The 26,985-nt window shown below is 35.0% G+C and overlaps 1 long non-coding RNA gene across 1 annotated transcript in view; it reads right to left on the bottom strand.

Annotated features, from left to right (window-relative positions):
• Positions 1–684: 684 nt before the first annotated feature.
• Positions 685–26,985, bottom strand: part of LOC140625204 (uncharacterized) — a 152,441-nt gene continuing 126,140 nt past the window's right edge. Inside the window, exons 2-5 of the long non-coding RNA XR_012024575.1 lie at positions 15,262–15,372; positions 10,997–11,046; positions 7,915–8,054; positions 685–817 (exon numbers count right to left, since the gene is read on the bottom strand). This is a non-coding gene — a long non-coding RNA (uncharacterized lncRNA). The remainder of the gene's footprint in view (positions 818–7,914; positions 8,055–10,996; positions 11,047–15,261; positions 15,373–26,985) is intronic.

Here is a 26,985-nt window from a genome sequence, read left to right as displayed (position 1 = left end):
TATACACATTTCCTAATATGGGCCAAAACTAATTTCATTGTTTTCTCACAGCTGCTAAAAACAAACATGTGAGAACTAATGCTCTGGGATCATCATCACTGGAATCTAGCAAATGTTTACTCCCTCTCAGAGAAACCCCACCCCTATTTCTTCTCTCTTGATTTTCTGACTCAGAATATGTCAGAAAAATGCAACACCCACTGAAATAGGCATTTGTTATCTTCACTGATCCCCTAGGCAGAAACCATTTTGCAGATGAGTAAACTGATTTTTAGAAATGTAAATTACTTGCTTCAGACTGGTAACACAAATATTGATTAAAACAAAAATGTATTTTCCTTTATATCACTAAGTTGGCCTTTATTATTTCTTTTATTTTAAAGCACCTTCGTATCCTGGATTTCTTTCTATAGCTCCGTCTTACTTTCACCTACAGTTAATTTGTGTTATCCTTGACTTTCTCCAACTCAAACAACTCTGGTTTGAGTATTTATAAATCAAATCTGAAAAATGAATAATCTTCATCATGAAGCAGTATTACTAATAACATTTACTTAGCATATATGAAATATGTATTAAATGACCACATAATAAAAAGATTTAATGTTAAACTATGTGATAAAAAGCCAGTAACTCACACCATCTTTTTTTTTTTTTTTTTTTTTTTTTTTTTGCCTTCCGATGTTTACTTTCAAAGGTTCTCATTGAGTTCAGGGAAGAAGTTCTAAGTGTTGATGGTAGCTCCTTTCCCCTGAGGCTACCTCTTATTTGTCAGGACCTCTGCTTTTCTTTCTTGCCTCAAGGAAACAATCTTACTCTGTGACAAAGTAGAAAAAAAAATCTATGATTAGAGAAAGCAAGTGAATAAATCTTCTGCAGAATAGTTAGAGTTTTAGGAATGATTATCGTTTTTGAACGGTTTTTATACTGAAGCATATTTCTTATAGCTTCTTGTTTTGAGTTAAGAAGAATTTAATATCTCCTCATCCAAATCAAAGAAAATGGGGCACCAAAAAACACAGATGTTCAGAGCTTAGCAATTTTAACATACAGACTATTTTCAGACAATTTAAAACTCTTGTATTTAGTTCATAAAACTTAAAAGTCCAATTTAAGACTTGTTTAAGACTTAAAGAAGAAGGTTGCTATTGATGTGAAGAATCAAAATTTGAACCTAAACCTTTTGTAATTATTGTCATTAAAAAAATCTGTGGTATATTGTTTTAATAGCCCTAATTTTATGGTACTTGGTCAAGATTAAGTTCTGTAAGTGTCTCATTCCCAGTTTATAGGTAGTCACAAATACAGAGTCAGCAATTCAAAATGCTGTCTGTTCATTCCAAAAATAATGTGGGATTTTGTTTACATAACCAATTTTATTATTAATTTTTGTTAATTTATTATAATTCAAACATATCATTGATGGATATTAAAAATTATCTTGAAAAAAATTATCTTGATTCTTTTTCTCTCCCCCTCTTGTTAAGAAAACATATTTACACCAGTAGGATGTTTCTATTTTTCAAATAAAATAAAATTTACAATTCTTCACACTCAGTTGGTATTCATAAAATATTATAATTTCTTATTTCTTCTTTCATCAGAAAATTAATGAATACCTATTATATAAGCTCTATGCCTATCCTCACAAGGTTCACAGCCTAGGGCTGGTAGGTAATTATAAAGGGGCAGGAGGGTAATTTGAAACAAAGTATATAGAGTGGTATTGGAGTCTTTAAGAAGATACATTTATACATTTAACCTGAGTTCCTGTCCAGAAAAGGCTTCCTGGAGGAGTTAGAAATCTGAAAAACGAGTAACAGGTGACAAGTGAAACAAAAATGTTCTAGATGGAAGAAATAGCATAAACACCATATATGAGAGCCAGGAGGAGAGATAGATGATAGAGATGAAGATAGAGATGGAGAAAGAGACAGAGAAAGGGAATCATTGGAGCATGTAAAAATATAGGAGATGAGAGTAGAGAGGAAGCCAGTTCCTCAATATACAGGAGACTACACACAAAGCTGAGCCAGTGGTTTCCTCTTTATTCTAACACCAGTTAAGTCACTGGAAGATTTTTTTTTAAAGATTTTCTTTATTAATTCATGAGAGACACACAGAGGGAGGCAGAGACATAGGCAGAGGGAGAAGCAGGCTCCCTGTGGGGAGCCTGATGCGGAACTCCATCCCAGGACCCCAGGATCACCACCTGAGTCAAAGGCAAGATGCTCAACCACTGAGCCACCAGGTGCCCCCACTGGAAGATTTTAAATAGGAATGGGATGGGATTAGATTTGTCATTTACAAATGAGGACTACAGCTGCTTGAGTGACTATTAGCCTGACTGCAATGTAAAGAATGGATTCAAAGGAAACAAGCCTAGATGTAAAACCATTTGGAAGTCTGTTGCCAAAATCTAAGAAAAAGACACTGTGGCCTAGACTGGGGAGTGGCTGTGCATATGGAGAAATTGTAGAGATTATAGAGATTTAATGTGATATGTGGATTCAATGACTTGGGGAAGTGAGGAAGGATGGACTTGACTTAGGCAAAGGGTGCATGGAAGTGGCATAAACTGAATGGTGCAAAATGGTTCACTTCTGATGGTGCAAAAAATTATTTCAGTTTAGGATATGCTGTATTTGAAATGTCTTTGGGTCATTTGTGTGAAATTCAATCTCAGGGTCAGAAGTATGAAAGAGATCTATAGGATTCACATAGAGAATGAGCTCTGTCGCTCAGGAGGAGAAAAGAGGTGAGAAAAGAACCTGAGAAACCCAAATAATTAAGGAAAGAGTAGAAAATAAAAATATCGAAAAGAAAATTGAGATGAAATGGCCAGCTGTTTAAGAAATCTAAAACAGGGACGCCTGGGTAGCTCAGCGGTTGAGCATCTGCCTTTGGCTCAGGGTGTGATCCTGGATCTCTGGATCCCTGGATCCAGTCCTGCATTGGGCTCTTCCCGTGGAGCCTGCTTCTCCCTCTGCCTGTGTCTCTGCCTCTCTCTCTCTCTCTTTCTCTGTCTCTCATGAATAAATAAATAACATCAAAAAAAAGAAAGAAAGAAAGAAAGAAAGAGAAAGAAAGAAAGAAGAAGAAGAAGAAGAAAGAAAGAAAGAAAGAAAGAAAGAAAGAAAGAAAGAAAGAAAGAAAGAAAGAAAGAAAGAAAGAAAAAAGAAAGAAAGAAAGAAAGAAAGAAAGAAAGAAAGAAAGAAAGAAAGAAAGAAATATGGCTGCCCCGGTGGCTCAGCAGTTTAGCACCTGCCTTCGGCCCAGGGTGTGATCCTGGAGACCCGGGATTGAGCCCCACGTCGGGCTCCCTGCATGGATCCTGCTCCTCCCTCTGCCTGTGTCTCTGCCTCTCTCTCTCTCTCTCTGTCTCTGTGTCTCTCATGAATAAATAAATAAAATCTTTAGAAAAATAAAAAAAATAAATAAATTTTAAAAAATTTTTAAATAAATATAAAACAGAGTGGTATAGTGTCACAGAATCCAAGGAAAGTTGATACCATAATTGCTACACAAAAGAAAATGGTCCTGGAACATTGAAAAATATGTCCAGGTACAAATCCTCAGAAACAATGAAGATGTCTTACATGGATGGCCAGGGACTTTCCAAGTGTGATTAAGGATCTCAAGATGGAGGGATTTTCCTTTATTGTTATCAGGGTAAAGTCAAGGCAAATACATGTGTCTTTATAAGAGGGAGGTAGAAAGGTCAGAGTCAAAAAAGATGTGAGGAGGGAGACAGAGGTGATAGAAAGAGATAAACCACAGAATACTCATGATCTCTAAAAGCTGGAAAATGCCAGGAAATGGATTCTCGTCTACAGAAAAGAATGTTGCCGCACCAATCCATCTCAGACTGTGACCTAAGGACTGTAGCATAGTGACTTTATGTTGTTTTAAGCCACTAATTTTGTGGTAATTTGATGCATTTACAGCAGCAAAGGGAAAATAATAAATGAACTATTTAAGAGTTTGTTTAGAAATCACTGATGAATTTTAAAAGAGAAGTATTCTTTAGAGAAAAAAGTTATGAGAGTGAAGTATTTTGAGTGATTAAAAAGAAGAAATGGCTTTTTCGGCTATTCTTTCATTATGTTTCTGCCCTTGGTGTTTTGTAGGTTTTTAGCTTCCTCAAGTCCCAGTTTGGGATGTAGGAGGTAAAAAGAAAATACAAGGAAGTCACCACTGTGTGGTTTCTTGTGTCTAAAGATTCCTAACTAGTCTGCCTTGCTCCTTCCACGTTTTGAGTCTTCTTATGTTTGTTTTATACATAATATTCAGTATTTTTCATTGCACTTAACAGAAGGACTGGGGGAAATATCCCAGATTGATTTTTTTTTTATATTTATACTTTTTTTTTTCCTTCTTGTTTATCTGTTTTCCCAAATTTCTACCTTGGACATGAATTAGTTGTGTTTCAGTTGAATGTGTTTTTATAAATACAAGGCTTAGACTAGCACTTTATGTATCCCATAGCAATCAACATATTAAGTAAAATTTATTTTGCATAAAATAAAAAGGTCTGAAACAAAAACAAATATAATAAATGTCCCCAATTTCATATAACTTTTGCCTTGTCAATGACACAACCTTTCAAATGACATTTTCTAAGATGTAGTCTATAGAAAATGATTTTCAAAATACTTAACAGCTGATATGGAACACATAGAAACTATTAACAGCGAATGCGCAGCAGTCAGAAAGCAAGCTGGCTGGCAGAATGAAGCAGGGCATACCAGCCTTAGATCTATTAGAAAGCCGATAAAAACCCTACAAAAAAAGCGTTCCATCGACAACTACCTTTGGGAAAGAATGCTTACTATTTCCCCTTCTCGGGAATTCTTGTGAGAAGAAAAAAAAAAATATCCTTAACTTCACTGAATCTAAACTTCTATTTTATCACGAAATTATTTTCTTATGAAAACTTCTTTTTTTTCTTTTCTGGCAACTTACACTCACAGTCTGTAGAATACATTTTGCAAATGCTATCCCAAGTGCTTTTATGCTACACTATTATTCTGCCAAGGAATTTTTATCCATATCCTTTCCTACCAGTTGATAGTTATTGCCACTCAAATAGAATTTATTCTGTAAAATGACTGGTTCTATATCCTAGTGTGTTTAAGAAAAGTGACACATCTAAAATTAAATCATATGAGATATTAACACTTCCTTGGACCTGTTCATTCATTTGCTAGATGCATATCAGCAATAAATAAAAGCAACATATTAGAAAAAGATGAAAGGGAGAGCTAAAATCACATATTGATTTCTGCAGTCATCTTTTATCAATTGATAGGAGCTCTTTGTTGAGAATTCCACAGCTGGATCTCAGCTCAGGTAGAAACTCCTGAGTGTAACTGGTGATACCTGCCACAGATCACAAGTGAATAAATGAAGATCTGCCTGTCAAGTTCTTTGTGTCTTTTTATAAAATCAGGTTGAATAAGAATTAGAGAGCATGTTGATCTAATTCTTCCTTCATATTTAAGGAATGATTTGGTTTTAGAAAGAAAATACGGTTTAGAAATTTTCTCAATCCCTTGGTTATTGGAGCTGAGATGGGAGCCTACTTTGGCCTGACAATAAAATCTATGCTGTTTTCACTATAGCATAGTGCAACATTTAGACAGTTCGTGAAGGACAGTTATCCAAATATGTATAATAAGATAACTCTGGACTTAATTACTTTGAAAAAGTTAAACTCTGCAAGTTAAAAAAAAAAAAGTAATATACAATTTAAACTTATTCCTGAAAAAAAAAAATAAACTTATTCCTGAACATAGCAAGTACAGTCGATTGAGTCTCATCATTTTTAAAGTAGTATTATTAGGCAGCCCCAGTGACTCAGTGGTTTAACGCCTGCCTTCAGCCCAGGATGTGATCCTGGAGACCCGGGATCGAGTCCCACGTCGGGCTCCCTGCATGGAGCCTACTTCTCCCTCTGCTTGTGTATCTGCCTCTCTCTCTCTGTGTGTCTCTCATGAACAAATAAATAAAATCTTAAAAAATAAAATAAAGTAGTATTGTTATATATCATAAAAATAAGCATTAAAATATGCTTAAGATAAGCATTATTTATATATGGCCCAGAATATATATTTAACTCAATTTTAAGTGCATCTAAGTGCTTTCATAGAAATTAAGAAGATATTTCTGTGAACAGAAAATGAAAGAGAAACATCAAAGGGAGAGAAGTCCTAAAGCTGCAGGCCTTGTTGCTCTGAGTCCAGAAGCAGACAGAAGTGGCCAGGGAATGAAAATGACCAACTAAGAGGGAAAACCTGAACTACGTTTATTGCTTAGAAATGAGCCAGGACTGGCCTTTCTGGTGCCTGAAAGCTGGTTGAAAACTGCTATAGACAACTGAATGCAGGAGGGTATAGCTTCCATAAAGCTACCAACTTGAGAAGGCAGGTTACAGCTTCAAAATCTCATCCTAAGCCAAGCAACTCACTGGACAACCTACATGGTCTGTTAAACTCTCCAAAAGTCCTTAGAGCAAAAACCTCTTAATTATTAATCTAAGATTCCTATCTGAAAGAGGAATGAGCCACATAGTGGCAGCCACAATACTACTAACCAATAAAGAAAAGAGCAAAGAGAGAGAAAAACAGTATCTCATTGAAGACATAGTGCAAAGTAAAAGTCTAGTCTATGACAATTAATAATGCTATAATAACCAAACAAACCAAGGCAAAATATATATATATATATATATTATGAAACATGAGCAGCTAAAAATGAAAATAAACAAATCAACATTTTTGAAATTAAGAACACAGACACTGAAATTAAAAATGAATAAATCAGGGCAGCCCGAGTGGCTCAGCAGTTTGGTGCCTGCCTTCAGCCCAGGGCGTGACCCTAGAGACCCAGGATCGAGTCCCATGTTGGGCTCCTTGTGTGGAGCCTGCTTCTCTCTCTGCCTGTGTCTCTGCCTCTCTCTCTGTGTCTCTCATGAATAAATAAATAAAATCTTAAAAATAAATAAAAATAAAAATTAATAAATCAGATATAATATTCTTGAATTAATAGGTTATTAAATTTGAAGAAAGTAATAGAATATTCACTATGAACATGGCGCAGGGGGTTAAAGATATTAGGAAGAGAGGAAGAAGGGAAGGAAGGATGGAAGGGAGATAGAAAAGAGACTTCAAGCAAAAGGACATCCAATTACTGGGCTGAAATTTTTAAAGCTTACATTAAAAATGGCATAATAAAATAAAATTTTAAGAAATAGATAATTACTCACCAAACAATAATAATTGCATTAGCAGAATTCTCATCAGAAAAAAATAAATGCTAGATAATATTGACAGAGCATCTCCAAAGAGCCACAAAAATTCTATACTAGTTCAACCATCACATAAGAGTGTGAGGGTTCTACACCTTGTAGCGTGGTAGACTGAATTTTCTGAAAGATGCTCCTACAAAAAGTCAACTACATAATGGCTACAAGTTCTCAATGCATTCATTGCTTCCAGGAAGTGGAAGAAATCTGTTATTCCTCACTCAGATGGAATAAACTATGAGTTGAATGTGCAAGAAGTGAGAGATAAGCATGTGGGAAAAACACTATTGCTCCAAGGGAACATCCTTTAATACTACTGAATTATACCTTAACCTTTGGGCCAGCAAAAGAGTAAAGAAATTGAAGATGAGACATCTAATTTAAACGAGGACATCCTAAAAGCCTCATATACTCCTAGATCTACACTACCCCTGGACTCTCAGCAGAAACAAAAACTGAAGAAAAGCATTCCCAAGCTAAGTCCCCAGTATTTCCAGATTAAGGTCAATCACATTAAGTTTCTAAACACCATCAAACAAACAAGGAGTGAAGACATCATGAATGAAGTGGCAGAAACAAGGGGGAAAAAAAAAAAAGGTTTAACTCACCAAACTCTTAAGACAGTGGAATTGGCAGGTGCAAAATGTAGAATATAAAATGAATATAGAAATAAAAGATGAATTCATAGAATCAGGCATATAACACATGGCAGATAGAATGAAAATATCCTGTATATTCAACTGGAGTCCTAAGAAAGGAGAGAAGAGAATAAAAGAAAGGCTTGTCAGTAAATTCATAAACTTAGCTAAATCATCAACAAATTCATAAAAAATAGAACTATAAATTCTTCAAGAAGTAGAAAGACTGAGCGGACCTAAAATTATAATAAAAGTTGATCAATACTAAAAAAGAGAAAGATTCCAGGCCTGAGTGATTTACCAGGGAAGGTCTAATATACTTTAGGTGATAAAATCTTTCCAATTTTATATAAAGCCTTCCAGATAATAGAAAAAATCAAAAAAAAGAGGGGGAGCATATTGCCCAAATCATTCAGTAAAGCCAGTATACTGGTCTCAAACCTTAATATACAGCTTTGATAAAGACAGTTCAAAAAAAGAAAAAGAACAGGCCAATCTCATTCATAAACACAGAGATAAGCCTTCCGAACAAAATAATACCAATCCAAATCAAACAATGAATAAAATATGTAATATCTTAAGAACAGTTTAGAATTTCCCCAAAAATCCAAGAATGATTTAACATTATCAATAAAATTATTTAAAAGGTAAGGAAAAGCATATGATCATTTCAATCAATGAAGAAAAAGAAAACATTTTAAAAAAATAGACACTCTTTCAGGATAAAAACTTTAGCAAGATAATAAGAGAAATTAACTTACTTAACCTGATAAGCCTGATAAAAGCCTGGTAAAATATAAGAAACAGCTCTTTTGAAGTCATAAATTTAACAAAGATTCAATTAATTCAAATCAATATTTAGTTGCGATGTCTAGTGGCATCAGGCTAGAAGAAAATGAGAGACTAGGGATTTGAAAGGAAGAGACAAAATTCACTATTCACAGATGATATAATTGAGAAAATTCAAAATAATCAACCTTAAATTTATCAGAACTGATAAAAATACAGCCAGGTGGTTAGTTACATGATTAATTACAGAAAAACTTCTGTTTTAAATCCGATTAATAAACAATTAGGGGAAAGACCTTGTAAAAATAATATTTAACGTTAGCAACACATATTATAAGGTTCTTAGGAATATATCTAGGAAACATTGTTTCAAGAGCCATATAGAGAAAATTGTACAAGCATTAAGACACTCTAGATGATAAACGAATGGAAACATATGCCACATCTATGAATGAAAAAGCATTTTTTTAAATGTCAATTCTCTTCCAATTGAGCAGAAGATTCAATGCAACCCAAATCAAAATTACCATAGGATTTGTTATCCTATGGTAAAATTTGATAAGCTGATTCTAAAATGCTTATAGAAGAGCAAATAGACAAGTATATTCAAAGTACTCATAAAGAAGAAGAATAATGTGGGATCCCTGGGTGGCGCAGCGGTTTGGTGCCTGCCTTTGGCCCAGGGCGCGATCCTGGAGACCCAGGATCGAATCCCACATCGGGCTCCCGGTGCATGGAGCCTGCTTCTCCCTCTGCCTGTGTCTCTGCCTCTCTCTCTCTCTCTGTGACTATCATAAATAAATAAAATTAAAAAAAAAAAAGAATAATAATGAGGGCACATTTGCCTTCAATGACAACAGTGCATTTTTTAATACTATATGAATTAAGACAATGTGATTTAATTTAGGGAACTCCAAACTGCTCAATGGAATGGAGTAGAGAGCCCAGAACCAGGTTAGAGAGCCCAGAACCAGGTCCATATATAAACGGAAAAAACAAATGAGAGAGGTCGCATTTCAGATCACTGGGAAAATGAGGTTCACTTTAATTTACGGTGATGATATACAATTTATGGTAATGACACAAATCAGTGCATGTGAATTCATTACTTAAATATGAAAAGCAAAACTTCAGGGTTTTTGTAAGAAGCTTATAAGGGGATATTTTTATATCTTCTAAGGCCTTATGATGTTAAGTATAAAAAATGTAAATTCCATGTTACTTCCTAATGAGTCATATAAATGTATATACACTAAAACTTTAATCAATATGGTTGCTTTTTTACATTATGAGCAGACGGTTCATTGACCATAAGGAACTGATTTCAAAACATTTTCAATAATAAATAATCTTGCAGAGTAAATAAATCCAACTAATAAAGGTAATCTATGAATATTCAATAATTACTCTCTCAAGAAAAAAGAAATTAACTTGAGTGACATGTGCATAATAATTACAGAAAAAGGATTAACATGAACTAGAACTGATATTTTTCTTTTGTGTCCTAGAATCAAAAATGTATTTTCTTTCCAGACCAATTTTTTCATCCTAAAATATTCCAATTCTAAATGAAATACACCTCAACCCCAAAATAACTCTTCCAAACAATTCAAGCAAAGGTATTATAGGAGAGAGATGATGACCTCCTCCTTCTTCTATTGTATTCAAAGTATTTTTCTACATTATCAAATTTTATTACTACAGGGTTTGGATCTTCCCCTTTTATATACAAGCCTGGAAATTTTGCCTTTAGTCATCACATTGGTTAAAAGCAACTGAATTCCTTTAGTTTATTGAAACTTTCCTGGGTGTTCAAATCTCCCTGACCACAGTCATCAATGCTGAATAATTTGACATCTAGTACCTAGAAACAAACCTAGATCTTATATATACATAAGCTGCCCCTGTCCTCAGTGCTACACTGACTATTCCCTACAGGCAACCAGAGAGAATATGTTGGAAATAGATTATCTCATTGAAAACTCATGAGTCATTAACATTAGGTATCTAATCAGTTTTGTAAGCATTGTCATTTGTAAAATATATACATATGTAGTTATATTTTATCTTGTTCTGCTTTTTTAAGGGTCCTTCAGTAGCAGTAAATGGTCACATAAATACTTCAAGAAAAGACCTTATGGATATTCACTTTCAACCTATTAATTTTTTTTTAAAAAAAGGAACACATACCAACAAACGTACTTAATTCAAAATTAGTTTTTACAGATAATATTCTCAACTCCAATGTCTTTTGGTCACATACCCCATTTATGTTTCTTTGAAACTCTGTCATCTTGTTACCTCAAAATCAATCTAAAAGAAAGAGAGAAATAGCATTGATCATTTTTTCCAGCAGTGTTGACAAATACTTTAAAAGTAATGAAGAGTAGACTAAGAATCATAAAGCTAATATTGTAAAATACAGATTATATCTATATAATATCACATTATGTTATATTTATTTATTTTTTTATATTATATTTATGTTATGTAAATCTCATGTGCAATTTACCTAATGATTTTCCAAACACTGAAACCAAATGGGGTTGGTGAACTGGTGGTCATTACAAAACCTTTCAGTGCTCCTACAAACCATTTGCTCAGCTCTGTGCTGTTTTTACACACCAAACAAAAAAGTCAAGTCTCAAGTAGAACTGCAAACTCCTCAAAGGCAGCACTGGTTTTTTTCTTATTCTTCCCTTACAGTGCTTTATGTTTAGTTCGCTCTGTATTATTACTTGGGACAAGAAAACTAAAATTGAAATTAAGGTTATACCATGACTTAAAACAGCAGATGGAATTGACATTTCTGTAGAACTCTCTTTACTCCCACCCTTCTTCAATTACTCTATATGCAAATATGCTACTTCAGTTGATGCATTTAAAGAAGCCCCTGAAATGCAAATATCTATTCTTTTGGGCTCCATATGGCCACTAAATAAAATATATTCCTAAGGCTTTGTTTAAAACATCCCAAAATGGAAACAATTTTTAGTTCCTTTTCCTAAGATAAGTGCACAAAAACATTTTTATCAAATCATCTGACTTATTGGCCCTTTACAAAACACAGAGGGCTGGCTTCACATGAACAAACACTTTTGACCAAGGCTTTTAGGGCTCTGAGTCCTTTTTGAATCAAGTTGCTTAGTATTTTAGGTTGTGTTTTTTGTGGTACTATGAACACCCTCCCCCCTTAAAAATATAAGTTTTGTTTCATATCTTACAACAGTACATTCCAGAGTGAAAACTGTTACAGCATCTTTTTAGTGACTGATGAGTCAACTGGGCTTTCACCAGTGGATTTCTGTTTAAGCAAACATCTCTAAATATAATCTCGCATTAGTATTAGCCTCCCTAAAAGACAGTCCTTCTTTATAATTTCTATCTTCAAGAGAAATGCAAAAACAGAAACTAGAGCCTGTTGTGCTCAAAAAGATAGACTTTGCCCCCCAGTCTTAATCAAACATTGTGAATTCTACAGACTTTTCTATATCAATAGCTAAAAAAATAAATAAATAAAAACCCACAAAAAACCTCCATAAATAGGATGACAGTAGAAAGTGTGCTGCTTCTATGACTGCTTGGCATAAAATTCATTAGATTCTGGTCTGCATTCTTTCAGCATCATTTATAGCTGCAAGAAAAGCCAACAGCACCTCCAACAGCAAAGAAGGGAACAGTGAACTCTGCAATTCATCTCATGTTCATTTTGATAAGAGACCTATATTCATTTCAGTGAAATTTTGACAAGAAGCAGAAGCAGGAATGAGTTCATTTCTTTGAATTTTTTTTAACCCAAACAGCCTGAGAGCTTACCCTTTCACAGAAAGACATTTCTGTGACCATTTTATTAAATGTTAGCTAAGAACTGTTTCCTATTTTTCATACATAAGGAGGGAGAGCTTACACAAAAACAGCTACCCCGAGGATTAATTTTTATATAAGTCATTTGCCATTGTTTCCAAGAGCTAATGCTAGTGTTCATATGTGGAAGTAATTTAAAGCATTGTCTGTTAATTAAAATTTATGGTATTAATGCAAAATTTACTAAATCATCCCTTATTAGATATTCAATTATTTATTTTATTAAAATGATCATGTAAGAAATACAAACATTTCCTATTTTAAGTTGCATTAAAAGCTAATATTTCAGCAGAATAGCCTGTTTTGATTTCCTAAGAATTGTTTAGAAAATTTCCTTTTAATGAAATCATATTTAGTATTGAATCTGGAAGATAATTTAAAGGAGAAAAAATAAAACAAGAGTTAGAGACACAAAAGAAGATATTTTACTCATAAGTACAAAAAAATCTCAACCTGAACTTTGAGTTATCCAATTTGATATAAGTTGCCCTCAAGAAGACAACAGTGAACAACAAAAAAACTATTTCACTTACTTCACAATAAGTGAAAACTCTCTGATATAAAGTTAGAAATTTCACCACTACTGACTAGAGTTTCAGTGTCCTCAATACGTCAATCATTGCAAGAAAACGTTTCAACTTACTTTTTACAAGAAAAGAGTACATGCGGTCCATTTTGCTATTTTAATATATTCCACCATCTAAGAAATTCTGAAGCTACAATTTGGGATAATTATTTATGTTATAAGAGTTTTTTCAATTTCACAAAAAGATTCATGGCAGGATTATTTTAAATGTAGCAAACCCTACATGTATTATGCATTTGCTTAAAGATTATTTTCTATTTTGTCACATATCAGATAAAAATCTGATAAGAATGCCTGACAATTTATCAAAAGTAGAGATCTAGCAACTTGGAAAACATGGAGTTATAGTTTAATTTTCAACTTCTTTTAACATTTTTTTCCACAGAGATTTATCTCTATGAAATGTGTCAGAGTGCATAATATAATTAACTATTTCATTGTACTCTTCTACTTAATACTGTAGGCAAATTTAAATAAATTTATTTTTATCTGATAAAAATATCAAGATTTTTTTATCAGATAAAAAATATGGAGTACCTACTGTGTACTAGGTACTAAATGGGAAAAGTAGGTATACAAAAATGAATAAGGTAAATAATACATGATGGTATTAGCGTGGTGGTATTCGCAGTTTAGTAGAAGAAATAGACAAATGAAACAATTTGTGAAAATGCTCTTTATAGTGTGTTATGGGAGTATAGAATGGATGAGGAGTAGGGGAAAGCTTCACAAGAGGATATTTTTGAGCCGAATCTTAAAAAATAAACAGAACTTTACCAAGTAGAAAATAACAATCTCCATCAAAGAGAGGTAGCAAGTGTAAAGGCATAATCATGTTCAATAGCATGACAGATGTAGAGAACAGTGAATACTTATGATATGAGGTCATCGACAATATGGAAGTGCTGAGAAAACAAATTGGGAAGAGGTATGGGGCCATATTATGAATGGCCTTTTAAGCTAGGCTGAAGAGCTTATCCTTTATCCATTGCAGACAGGAATCCCGGAAAGGTTGAGAACAGAGAAGGACAGTGCATGAAATACAGCTTCTATAACAATGTACAAAATTTTGAGGATTAACTAAAAGAGAAAGGGTTTGGAGACAGAGGACTATGATGTGTTGACAATAGCCAGGGTGAGAGACAACAGGGGTGTTTGCAGTAAAAAAGAAGATAGAAGTGATTTTAGAGACACTTAACAAGTAAAGCCAAATACCATTTGGTACTTGGTACCATTCAGATATAGTGGATTAGGACCATTTGGAGGTGATAGATTATTGAAAGGAAAGAGTTAAGGATGACTTAACTCCATTTGGACGTGGTACCATTTTGAAGGCACCGAATGCTATTTGGTTGGATGTGGTAGATTGTGGAGAGAGAAGAGTCCATATACAACATGGAGTCATTTTATTTTATGTATGTGTGTGTGTATGTGTATATATATATATATATATATTTGAGAGAGAACTTGTGTACCAGAGAGCACAAGCTAGCAGGGGGTGGAGGGAAACATGGGGTGGGGGGAGGGACAGGGAAAAGCAGACTCTTCACTGAGAAGGGAGCTTGACATGGAACTCGATCCTAGTACCCCAAGTTCATGACCTGAGCCAAAGGCAGACACTTAGCCAAATGAGCCACTCACACCCCTCAAAATGGAATCAATTTAACATGGCTAAGACCCTGTGTAAACTACAGAAGAAAATATGTCTGGCCTGCTCTGTGCTCCATTCTTCTGATCTATGATACTTGATCTCTCTAGTTCCAAAATCAGCTCCTAATTTAAACACAAACCTTGTCTCTACTCAATGGGATAGCCCTCTTCATCCTTGTGTGAATGTGGGTTAGAGATGCCTCCATCCACATCAACACAGCCTCCTCATCACACACCCACTGTCAGACTCCCCAGTTGTAAATTCTCTTCATCACGTATTCTATCCTATTCTGTAAGTTCAGCAGTGCCAGACTGCAGCAGTAACACCAGGAGTAATGGTAAAACTGGAAAATTCCAGGAAAATAGAAACCTATCTTAGTCCTTTCTGGCTGCTTTAACAAAAAAATATTACAAGCTAAGTGGCTTACCAACAAACCTTTATTTTGCATGGGTTCTAAAGTCTGGAGAGTCTAAGATGCAGGTGCCAGGAGATCTGCTGTCTGATGAGGGCCTGCTTCCAAGTTCATAGCCATCTGTCTCTGTAATTTCACACAGAAGAGACAGACATTTTTATGGTACCTCTTCTATAAGGGCATTGATTGCATTCATGAGGAGTCTGCTCCAATGACCTAATCACCTCCTCAAATCACCATCACACTGCAGATTAAGATTTCAGCATATGAATTGAGGGAGGGGTACAAAAACATTCAGTCTACAGCAAAACTCCAGCCCTAAAGTATTTAACATAGAACATCTCTGATGGAAGATGCATTAGTTTCCTATGGCTGCCATAACAAACTACCTCATAACTTGGTGGCTTTAAACAGGAGAGAAATGGATTCTCTCACAGTTCCAAAGTCCAGAAGTCTGAAATCAAGGTGTTTGCAGAGCCATTCTCCCTTTGAAGGCTCCATGAGAGAATCTATTCCTTGCTTCTTTCAGCTTTTAGTGGCTCTTGGCTTATGGCTACATCACTGTATCACACTGCTTCATCATCTTTCTCAAAATCCCCTCTGCTTCTTAATTATAAGAATATATGTGATTCCATTTTGGGCCTCCCCCTACCCCAGATCATCCACGATAAACTCCTCCTCTCAAGATCTTTGACTTAATCACATATTTTGTTATATAAGGTAATACTGATAAGTTCTGGTGATTAGAATGTGAACACATCTTTTTGGGAACCATCACTCAGAGAATTCTACTGTAGAGAATGATTATTTGAATGCCCAAAGTAGAATCAGTAATGAACATCAATAAAATTCTAGGACCTAAAAGGAGCTGTAGGACCTGCCTCCTGGAACCTCCCAAAAGTTATCCAGTCTGCCACTTGAACCAACATCTGCCCAATGGTAACTCTAGCATACAGGTGCTAGAAGCACTGAAATATCTTACAACATTCAACAGACCTATTTTTTTCTGGATCATTTCATTTTTCAAATACCTTTTCTGTCTGGCTTGGCACTCTATAACATAGAGATGAATCATGAGTCTTTTTGGCTCAAACATCACAACTAATTTCTGTGATAATAATTATCATTATTACTAAGATATTCATCTATTGGTTTCTTGTAGACACTTAACATTTTAAAATTACTTTTGTTGTTAGAAAAGCATTTAACCTCTGTGTTTCCATTTCCTCAGCTACTGAGACCATGGAACTATATACTTTGCTATATTGCAGAAATATATTGTAAAGTAGGAGAAAGAAACATAATAGCTGAACATTATCCACAATTAATGGATGTCATATATACAAATATATAAAGTTTAATATTTTGACATAACCAGATACTAAAACAAAGAAAATCTCTCGAAAGTACCCAAAGAAAAAAGACAGGCCATCTTCAAGCTAATAAAAACAGTTAGTATACTGCTCATTAGCAGGAATAGAGGAAAAAAACAATGAGTCTTCCCACTGCTGAGTGAAAATATGCAAACTAAAATTCTATGCTTGGCTAAACCACAATTCCGAAGTGAAGCACAAGGAAAAGATTTTTAGATTTATAAAAAATTACCACTCACACATATTTATCTAAGAAATGATTGCAAGACATAATTCAGGAAGGTTAGAAATTTATGATAATAAAGGAAGGAGTAGGATGCAAGAAGCAATGGTAAACAAAGAAATTAGCAAGCATGAATAAATCCAATCAAGCATTAATTGTTCAAAAACACTAACAATCATTACTAATGTAGGGATAGAAAGATCAGAGCAAATAAAATATAAAAAGTGATAGCTAATGTACTTCTATATGCTAGAAATTCTTTAAAGTACTTTATATTTATTAAAAGTTTAATTCTCTTAACAAATCTAAGGGATAGTTACTAATAGTATCCTCACTTACAGATGGAGTAACCAGGCCAAAATAGACTAAACAACTTGTTAAAGAATCACTGCTGACAAACAGTAAACCCAGGATTTGAATCTAGGGAGTCTGTACTTTTCATGAGTATCTATTACTATCACCATGAATTAGCGAAAAAAATACCAAAAAATGTAGACAACAATAATATTTAAAATGGAGAAGAGTGATTGGAGTTGAAATTATTCAATTTCCTTCTATCACTTTGGGAGATATTAGAGACTCTGATTAAAGTTAGATTATACTAAAATAAATAGGCAAACAAACCAGGTCTCTTATGTGTTGCTGGCAGAAAAGTGTTGTGGTACTATTTAGTAAATATGAAGATATGCATATCTATGACCAAACACTGCTACTCCTATGTATCTTGCACATAAGCTCCAGGAGATACATACACCTATATTCATAGAAATAGTGTATGTAATAGAACAAAACTATAAATATGAAAAATATCTATTGAATGAAGAATAGAATTAAAATATTGGTATATTCAAATAATGCAATGTAATACTGAAATGAAAACAAATGAACTATGGCTACCCACAATAAAAGGGAGAAAATTCAGTACATTAATATCAAGTGAGTAAGAAATACTGTGACCCTATTACTGTTTTAAAGCAATTAAAATTAATTAACTTCTTATTTAGGTAAATACACTTAGGATAAAACTATTGGAAACAAGTTAAGGGAAAGACAAAATTAAGATAAGAAACACAATCAAAAAAAGCAGATAAGTACATGAAAGCTATTGTCACTGTTTTAGTTCTTCAGTTGTTTGATAGACTCATCTATCTGAATAAATAAATCAACTAGTTGTATGCAAGTGCCAATGATGAGAATATCTCAATGACCAAGAATTATAATTTCCTGAAGCCATGAAAATATACTTCTTTACTGGAAATGTAGAAAAAGGAGAAGCCATGAGTAGTTGGTCATTTCTGTGAGGAAGGACCCATATAATAAGAGGAAAAGTAGACAGATAAGACAATGTTGGAGCTGGGTATTAAACATTACATTTTCTTTTTATTCATGCAAGTCTTTCTCGTAAGCATTGGTAGAAAAAAAATGGTTCCCTGGAATCAATTTCCAATTCTGCTACCAAATCACTCTGTGATCATGGAAATAAAAAGATAATTGTATTTCACAGCTGTGCATGTCTTTCAGGCACTATATTAATTCATAATCCTCATAATATAACTGTGAAATTACAGAATATTAATAGATCTTACCACTATTACTAAGCACCTAATAAGAACTCAATAAAGTTTAGTCATTGTTATTATTATCATTAATATAGATGTCATTTGGTGTATTTAAGTATGAGAAAGTTACTATCTATAATGTATTGGTTCTTAAATATTATTCAGCATAAGAATTTCCTGAGTATCTTGATAAAATGCAGAATTACAGGGTTCATCTGTGGTTATTCTGATTCCTCTGTTCTGGGATAAGGTAAAGAAATCTGCAACAGTAAGAACCTACTCAGACAATTCTCATACAGATGATCTTCCATAAATACATCCATAAATGTCGAAAAACATTTAGGAGGACTACAGAATATGCCAACCTGATGACCAAGAAATTCTATGTAACCTGACATACTAACTAATCTAACACATGCAAGCCAGGCCCTAGGCATCTTTAATCCATCACATTATGATCTGGGCTGATCTAAGAAAGTATGGACTTATTCAGCAATTCTTCACTCCAAATTATCAAATTTAATCCTGAATCTCAGAAGGAAGTTCTGTTCAGTTTGGAGAAAGTTATGAGGGATCTATACTAAGTAATTCACTGGACTCTGATGATTCAGATGCTTTTCCAGAAATTTCAAAAACTAATACAGAAGATAAACATAGGGGATCCCTGGGTGGCTCAGCAGTTTAGCTCCTGCCTTCGGCCCAGGGCATGATCCTGGAGTCCCGGGATCGAGTCCCACATGAGGCTCCCTGCATGGAGTCTGCTTCTCCCTCTGCCTCTCTCTCTCTCTCTCTGTCTCTCTCTCTCTCTCTCATGAATAAATAAATAAAATCTTTTTTTAAAAAAGAAAATAAACAAGTCAACATTAGTCATCAAACATAAAAGGTATTCTCATAGAGGTAAAGTCAAAGATCAATTGGAACATCTTTAATTCCATCTTTTGAAAGTAAAGATTTCACAGCTGTGGTAAATCTTGAACAAGATTCATAAGGTCAATGGGAACTTCAATCTCCTAAAGTAGAAGAAAAAGAAAAGCAAAATCAGGTCATATGAGATAAATGACACCCAATGCAAATCTTCCATGTGACAAAGACCCAAAAGTAAAAAACTACTGGGTGCTGGGCCCGTTTTAGAAACCTCAATGCTAACAGTCTACAAAACAAAAAGACAACCTACTAAATGGGAGAAGATATTTGCAAATGATACATATGAAAAAGGGTTAATATCCAAATATATAAAGAACTTATACAACTCAACACCAAAAAACACAAATAATCCAATTTAAAAATGGGCAGAGGACCTGAATAGACATTTTTCCAAAGAAGGCATTCAGATGGTCAGCAGACACATGAAAAAGTGCTCAACATCACAGTCACCAAGGAAATATGAATCAAAATCATAATCTGATATCGCCTGACACTAGTCAGGATGGCTATCATCAAAAAGACAAGAAATTCCAAATGTTGGTGAGGATATGGAGAAAAGGGAACCCTTATGTACCATTAGTGGGAATGTAAATTAGTGCAGACACTGTGGCTGTAAACAGTATGCAGTTTTCTCAAAAAATTCAAAATGGAAATGCCGAATGATTCAATAATCTCACTACCTGTATTTACACAAAGAAAACAAAAACACTAATTTGAAAAAAAAAATGCACCCCTATCTTTATAGCAGTATTATTTACACTAGCCAAGATAGGGAGGAAAACCTAAGTATCCATCAACAGATGAATAGATAAAGAAGATGTGGTGTATGTGTATGTGTGTGTGTGTGTGTGTAATGGAATATGACTCATCCATAGAAAAGAATGCAATCTTGCCATTTGCAACAACATGGATGGACTTAGAGAATACTTTGCTAAGTGAAATAAGACAGATAAGGACAAGTGCCATATGATTTCACTTGTGTGTAGAGTCTAAAATAAAACAAACAAAAAACAAAAACAAAAACAAAAAACAAAACAACAGCAAAACAGAAACAGACTCATAAATACAGAGAATAAACTGGTGGTTTCCAGAGGGGAAGGAAGTAGAAGGATGAGCCAGGTAGGTGAAGAGGTTGAAGAGATACAAACTTTCACTTCTAAAGTAAAGGAGTCACAAGAATGCAAAGTACAGCATAGGGAATATGGTCAATAATATGGTAATAACTTTGTATGATGACAGATGGGAACTGTACTAACTGTGGTGACCTTTTTGTAATGTGTATAATAGTTGAATCACTGCTATATACATGAAACTAATATACTATGTATGTCAACTATTCTCATTAAAAATAAAAATTTTAAAAAGAAAGAAATTTCATTACTTAACTAAGCCTTGTATCTAAGGTCACCACCCTGTTAGGGTGAAATTTTGGAATGCCTCTGGACAGGTGCCACTCTCCTTTTTTTTTTTTTTTTTTTTAAGATTTTATTTATTTACTCATGAGAGACACAGAGAGAGAGAGGCAGAGACACAGGCAGAGGGAGAAACAGGATTCCTTCGGGTGAGCCTGATGTGGGACTTGATCCCCAGATCCGGGATCATGACCTGAGTCGAAGGCAGATGCTCAACCTCTGAGCCACCCAGGTGTCCCAGGTGCCACTCTCCTGATTACTTAACAGGATTGAAGATAATTTTCTAATTTACTCAAAATATGTACAAAATAAATCAAAACTAATTTCTGTTTTGAGCTCACAAAAGAATTTGATGTCTGTGCTACCTTGTTTTACTCTTTTCTGAAATTAAATATATGAGTATTTTTAAGGAGTTTGGCGGAACATTCATATTTTATTACCTCTAAGTGAATTTAATATAATTTTTGATGCTGCCAAAATCCAGACAAGGATAAAATGAACTTCCAAATGCACTATCAAACTAATTCTGCCAGTTTTTCCCTAATGTACAAGAACCATATCCCCCACTGATTCTTACTTCCTTTTTTAAAGTGGTGACATAGTCTAACAGGACTCTGAGAAAGCTCCCCATGGAGCCAGTACCCACATGCTGTCCTCTCCGTATGTCTCCTACTCCTCCACTGGTGACCCATTGAGAAAGCCATGGACACACTGTCGTGGGTATGGCAGATGTTGGGGGACACCACACATGCAAATGGTATTATTTTTCCCATTCCTTCTTTTTCCTTGAAAGTTGTTTTTGATGGGAAAAGAAAAATACCCAAGAATAAACTAATAAACTACCCAAGATTTGACTGTGGGAATTTTTGTTCTAAGTTCATTAGTTTTTCTTTTTTTCTTTTTCCCATCATAAGTGTACTCTTTAATCCCCATTACCTACCTATTTTACCTATCCCTCTGCCCACCTCCCCACTAGTAACCATCAGTTTGTTCTAATTAAGTTCTTCACATGGTCAGTTATTGAAGCCACATAGAGGACTAGGCCATAGGTAGCAATAGATACCAAACTGCTGGAGGATGAAGAAGTTGAAAGAATCCTAAATCCATCTCAGATGGCCACTTCCTTCTTAGTAAATCAAAGGCCTGGATAAAGGCAAACAGGTTACATTTGGTACTTAGAAATATTCTAAGGATGCCAAGGCGATGCCAGACCAGGGCTCCTTATTTCAGCCTGAGTAAAATCAGTGGCCTTAAATTCTGTTTGCCATTGGACAGTCCATGCAGACTGTAGAAACTCTAGTATTCCTGCATAATTATTCAGTGTTCCCTTTCAACTTCCAAAGGTGTCCCAACATGCTGTCCTCTCCTTATGTTTCCAACTCCTCGACTGGTGACCCATCTGAGAAAGCCATGGACACATTATTGTGGGACAGAGAAAGACAAGTACTGTGTGTCTCACCTATACGTGGATTCTAAAAAGCTCAAACTCATAGAAACAAAGATCGAAGGGATGGTGGTCAGATTGCCAGAGGCGGGGTGGGGGGGGCGGCTAGGAGGTGAGGGGATTAGGTGAAGGTGGTCAAAAGGTACAAATTTCCAGTTATGAGGTGAGTAAATTCAGGGCATGTAATATACAACATAATGACTATACTTAATAACGTATTGTATATTTGAAAATTGCTAAGAGACTAGGTATTTATAAGTTTTCATCACAAGAAAAAAACTATGAGAGGTAATAAATATTAACTAACCTTGAGGTAATCATTTTTGCAATATATACATAAATCAATGTTGTATACTAAAGGCAGACACTTAACTGAATGAGCCAAATAAATTTATGCAATGTTATATATCAATTAATCTGGGGAAAAAAGAGTTTTGACTCAGTCCTCCCTTTTTTATATGACACAATTCATGAAATTCGGACTATTATTCTCATTTCACACAAGACAAAACTGAGGCACAGAGAGGTTGAGTGACTTGCCCATGGTCATAGAGCCAACAAAAGGAGGAGCCTGAATTTAATCCCAGTAGTTAGGCTCCATTTGTTCTCAGAACAAGTCAACCTACCCTTCAACTATGAGACATGTGCAAAGCAATACCTTTCAACCAGGAGGAACATGTTATTATTTTCCCCATTTTACAAATGAGAACTCTGAGAAAGAAAGAAATTCAATAGCTTTTCTAAGGTCATAAACAGGCCGTCTGGAATCAAAACCTTAGTCCTAACTTCTATGAAACATTCTTTCCTGAAATATTTTGGAACTTGGATATCCAAGAGAAGACTGGAATTTTCAGGAGGTTGCACACACAAACATCAGCAAATAATTCTTTTTCATACTTAATGATGAGTATTAAAGCATCATCCTAGAAATCTTACCCTTATATAAAATAGTACACAGTCTTGCATTTTTCACAGTTATGTTTCAGATGGTTCAATGAGAAAATTCTGATGTTCAGTGTTATGTTACATTTAGACCTTAAGTAAGGATTTCTTTCCTCCTTCCCTGTCTGCCTTCCTCACTCCTTCCTCCTTTCCTCCCTCTTTCCTTCCATCCCTCCCCCTCCTTCCTTCTTTCCTACCTTCCTTCCTTCTTCCTTCCCTACTTTTTTTCCTTCCTTCCTTCCATTCTTCTTCTTCTTCTTCTTCTTCTTCTTCTTCTTCTTCTTCTTCTTCTTCTTCTTCTTCTTTTTGTACCTATGTCTTTCATTTGTAAAAAGAGAAGCAAAGCTAGGCAATGCCAGTCACAGTAGGAGACCCTCAACCGCTGAATATTCTGTGGGTTTTGCCTCTTAGAATCTTAGGTTTGTCAATTAATTTATCAGTACCTCAACCCAGGAACTTGAAGCAACAGCAAGAAGGATTAATACCTTGTCTCCGCTGTAACTGACCTCTAATAAGCCCTTCTATAGTCACACTTGGAAGCTGCTGTATGCAGAACACAGCAGTGGCCATCAAGCTGTAATCTGAGGTCCATCGAATTTACAAACTAGAAATGTGAAATATTCACACATTCTTCCAGACATTCCTTTGCCCACCAACATCTCATCTTTTGCATGTTGTGAGACTAGTCATTCTGCCAATTAGGCTAAGGAAGCTTAACCCAAACAGCTGTTTAACGTCTTATCTGTAATGCTCACTCATTATTCCCCGCAGGGAAGAAGAACAACAAACCAACTGCAGTGTGTATAAAGAAATAAGGAGACAGGACTGCAGGAATGTGTAGAAATACATGCATATACACACACCATATACAGTAACACTGCAAGTCATCTGAAATATATTAACGTGCCATATTCTACTAAACTTGAAGAAAATTAAGTGAATAGTTTGTGTTACATGGAGGTGTTTATGTGAAACCCCAGATCAAAATATTTACTTTATTTAATGCTGATATTGGCACCAAAAAGAAAAGGTCAGCATCTGATCTTCTCACATGTGCCAAGTGACTACAGGCTTCAGAATAGAAATGCCTTACTCACCCACCTCCACACCCTCTCTGCAAAACAACTCTGTGAGGCAGATTCTCTCTCTCTCTTTTTTTTTTAATTAGCAGTTCGCTTTTGATTTTAAAAACATCTTCTTGTCACTTGTAGCCCTTTCCAGTAATGAGAGGTTCAATTTAATTTTACAAGAAACAAATCACTTATGACTAAGAAAACAAACCAATAGGGGAGACCACAAAACAGAAAATAAAACCAAAGAAGAAGGTCTCTCTCTGCTTTAGACCTACTTCCCATTATAGTTTAATCAGCATCTTCATTTATTTTTTTAATTTGTTAAATATAAAAATCACCAGATTAAAGGTAAAATATGTTCTTTATTGCAAAAGAAAGAAAAGAAGAAAGAAAATAAAAAACATCATTTATATAAGCTCCTGGGTGTTCAAACATTTCGATGAATCCAACTTCCTAATACAATTCTACATTTTTACCTCTTCCTCTGTTATCCCTTTTTTTTCCCATTGCTGGTTTAGCAATCTTATTTCTTCCTCCTATAATCTATAGTAGGAATTAACCTACACATTGATGCACAAACATATAGCCCATACTTTGCCAGAGCCTTCAGTGGTACACAGTCTCTAGTTCCTACAATGCATTCCTCACACCCCAAGCTCCTTAGCATGCGATATCATTGTGGGGAAAGAACTGCAATGAGGAAGTCCAATGTTAGGTTTGCTCAGAGTATGCATATTTCACAAAAGGAAAGCTGAAAATTTTTAAAGAAGAGGAAGGGGCGGATGAAGAGGAGCTTGGGGAGGGTAACTATGTGTGTTACAACTCTCTGCAACATTAACTACTTTTGCTATTCAATCAGAGCAAGCATATTAAAAATTAAACACCCCAAATTATACCTTGACAATGATTTAGTACAAAAGACTTGGAAAATATAATTGGATCCAATTTTACCACTTTATGGTTATGTGAACATGAAAAAATCCTTAACCTCTCTGAGTCTTAGTGTATAATCGATAAAATGAGAATAATAATACAGTCTATGTCACTGAGATGTTATTTAACCAATGAAAGTTGAATGAGCCAATGTGTATGAAAGGCTCTGATGACTGTGATATTCTAAAGATATTTGTTTATGGCCATTGCTATGCTTTGTTGTGAAAATAAATGCATGTTTTAAAAGGGAATCAGAATCAATTAATTCATTAGTAAGTCTTTTTTAAAATCATTGAGTTTATTCTTGGATTGCCTGATAAAATGTAAATAAATTATCTAAATTATTGATGTCACTATTCCTCCTGCCTTTTTAAAAAAAATTATTTATTTGAGAGAGTGAACAAGAGAGAGAGCATGAGCAGAGGGAGGAGCAGAGGGAGAGGGAGTTCATCTGAGAGAGAGAAAGAGAGAGAGAGAAAGAAAGAGAGCATGAATGGGGGGAAAAGAGAGGGAGAGGGAGAAGCAGACTCCCTGCTGTGTAGTGAGCCCAACTTGGGCCTTGATCTGGGAACTTCAGGATCACGGGATCATGGGATCATGACCTGAACCAAAGGCAGACACTTAACTGAATGAGCCACCCAGGCTCCCCACCCCACCCCCAATCCTGCATTTTTTTTCTTTCATACCATTAAGAAGAACAAATATGCTGATTCAAGTACTGTCATTCCCAGCCTGGATATTAGTCTAATGATGACTTTGTGTGTAGTCATTGTTTGGAACTAGGCACAATGCCTTTCTGGGTTTTGTGAATAAGCTATATAATTCTAAAAATGGAATATTTCCTTAGAATTAATATACATGCATTGCTTAGGAGAATAACAGTCATGTATGTCCTTGAAGCATACACAATAGGGTTCCAACACTATTAATATGTCATCTTTACCAAAACATGAAGCATACACAATAGGGTTCCAACACTATTAATATGTCATCTTTACCAAAACAACCAATTCCTCCTCACACAAGGCATTAATACCTCACTAGTTTTCTGCTGATTCCTCTAGATGACCTGTCTTCAGTCTCTCAATCTCATTTTGCTTTTCTTTCACTCACAGTGGAAGGAGCTATTTCTGTCCTTCAGGAATCTAGCCATCTGGATGGAAAGGGCTGTCTTCCTGCTAGTGTCACCAGAAAGAAAGATCTCACCAGAAAGATCTTCTTAGGAAATGAGATTTCCATCTCTGGTTAATGCAAATGGAAGCCAGTAAACCCCTGCCCTTCCAAACCCACCAGGAGGACCCCAGCAGCAATTCACAAACATACCCTATAGCTGACCAGAGCAATAGTTTTGCTTACTAAGCAAATGCCCAGAGCAAATAGTTTTGCTTACTTCCACTAAGAAATAGAACATCAGGGCAGCCTGGGTGGCTCAGTGGAGCGGTTTAGCACCGCCTTCAACCCAGGGCGTGATACTGGAGACCTGGGATTGAGTCCCATGTCGGGCTCCTTGCACGGAGCCTGCTTCTCCCTCTGCCTGTGTCTCTGCCTCTCTCTGTGTATCTCTCATGAATAAATAAATAAAATCTTTAAAAAAATAGAACATCATACGTTTTTCTTTTTTGTAGTACTTATCTATTATCTATCTTACAGTGGGCATTTCCTTTTCTCAAAAATATTAACTTTCTTTCAATAAGGGAAATACATAAAAGTGTGAGGAATACATTTTAAAAAAATAATTGCCTTTTAAAATACAGCATCTTCAAATTGCTAAGTGTCTAAAAGGAAATATAAATAATAACATCATTACAACAAAATAGAATGATAGATATATGCACAAGGTAGAATGATAGCCTGCA

This window comes from Canis lupus, chromosome 35, assembly GCF_048164855.1.
Source record: "Canis lupus baileyi chromosome 35, mCanLup2.hap1, whole genome shotgun sequence".
Taxonomy (NCBI): Eukaryota; Metazoa; Chordata; class Mammalia; order Carnivora; family Canidae; genus Canis; species Canis lupus.
The sequence above is the reverse complement of the archived record's forward strand: the minus strand, read 5'-3'. Positions and strand labels throughout refer to the sequence as shown.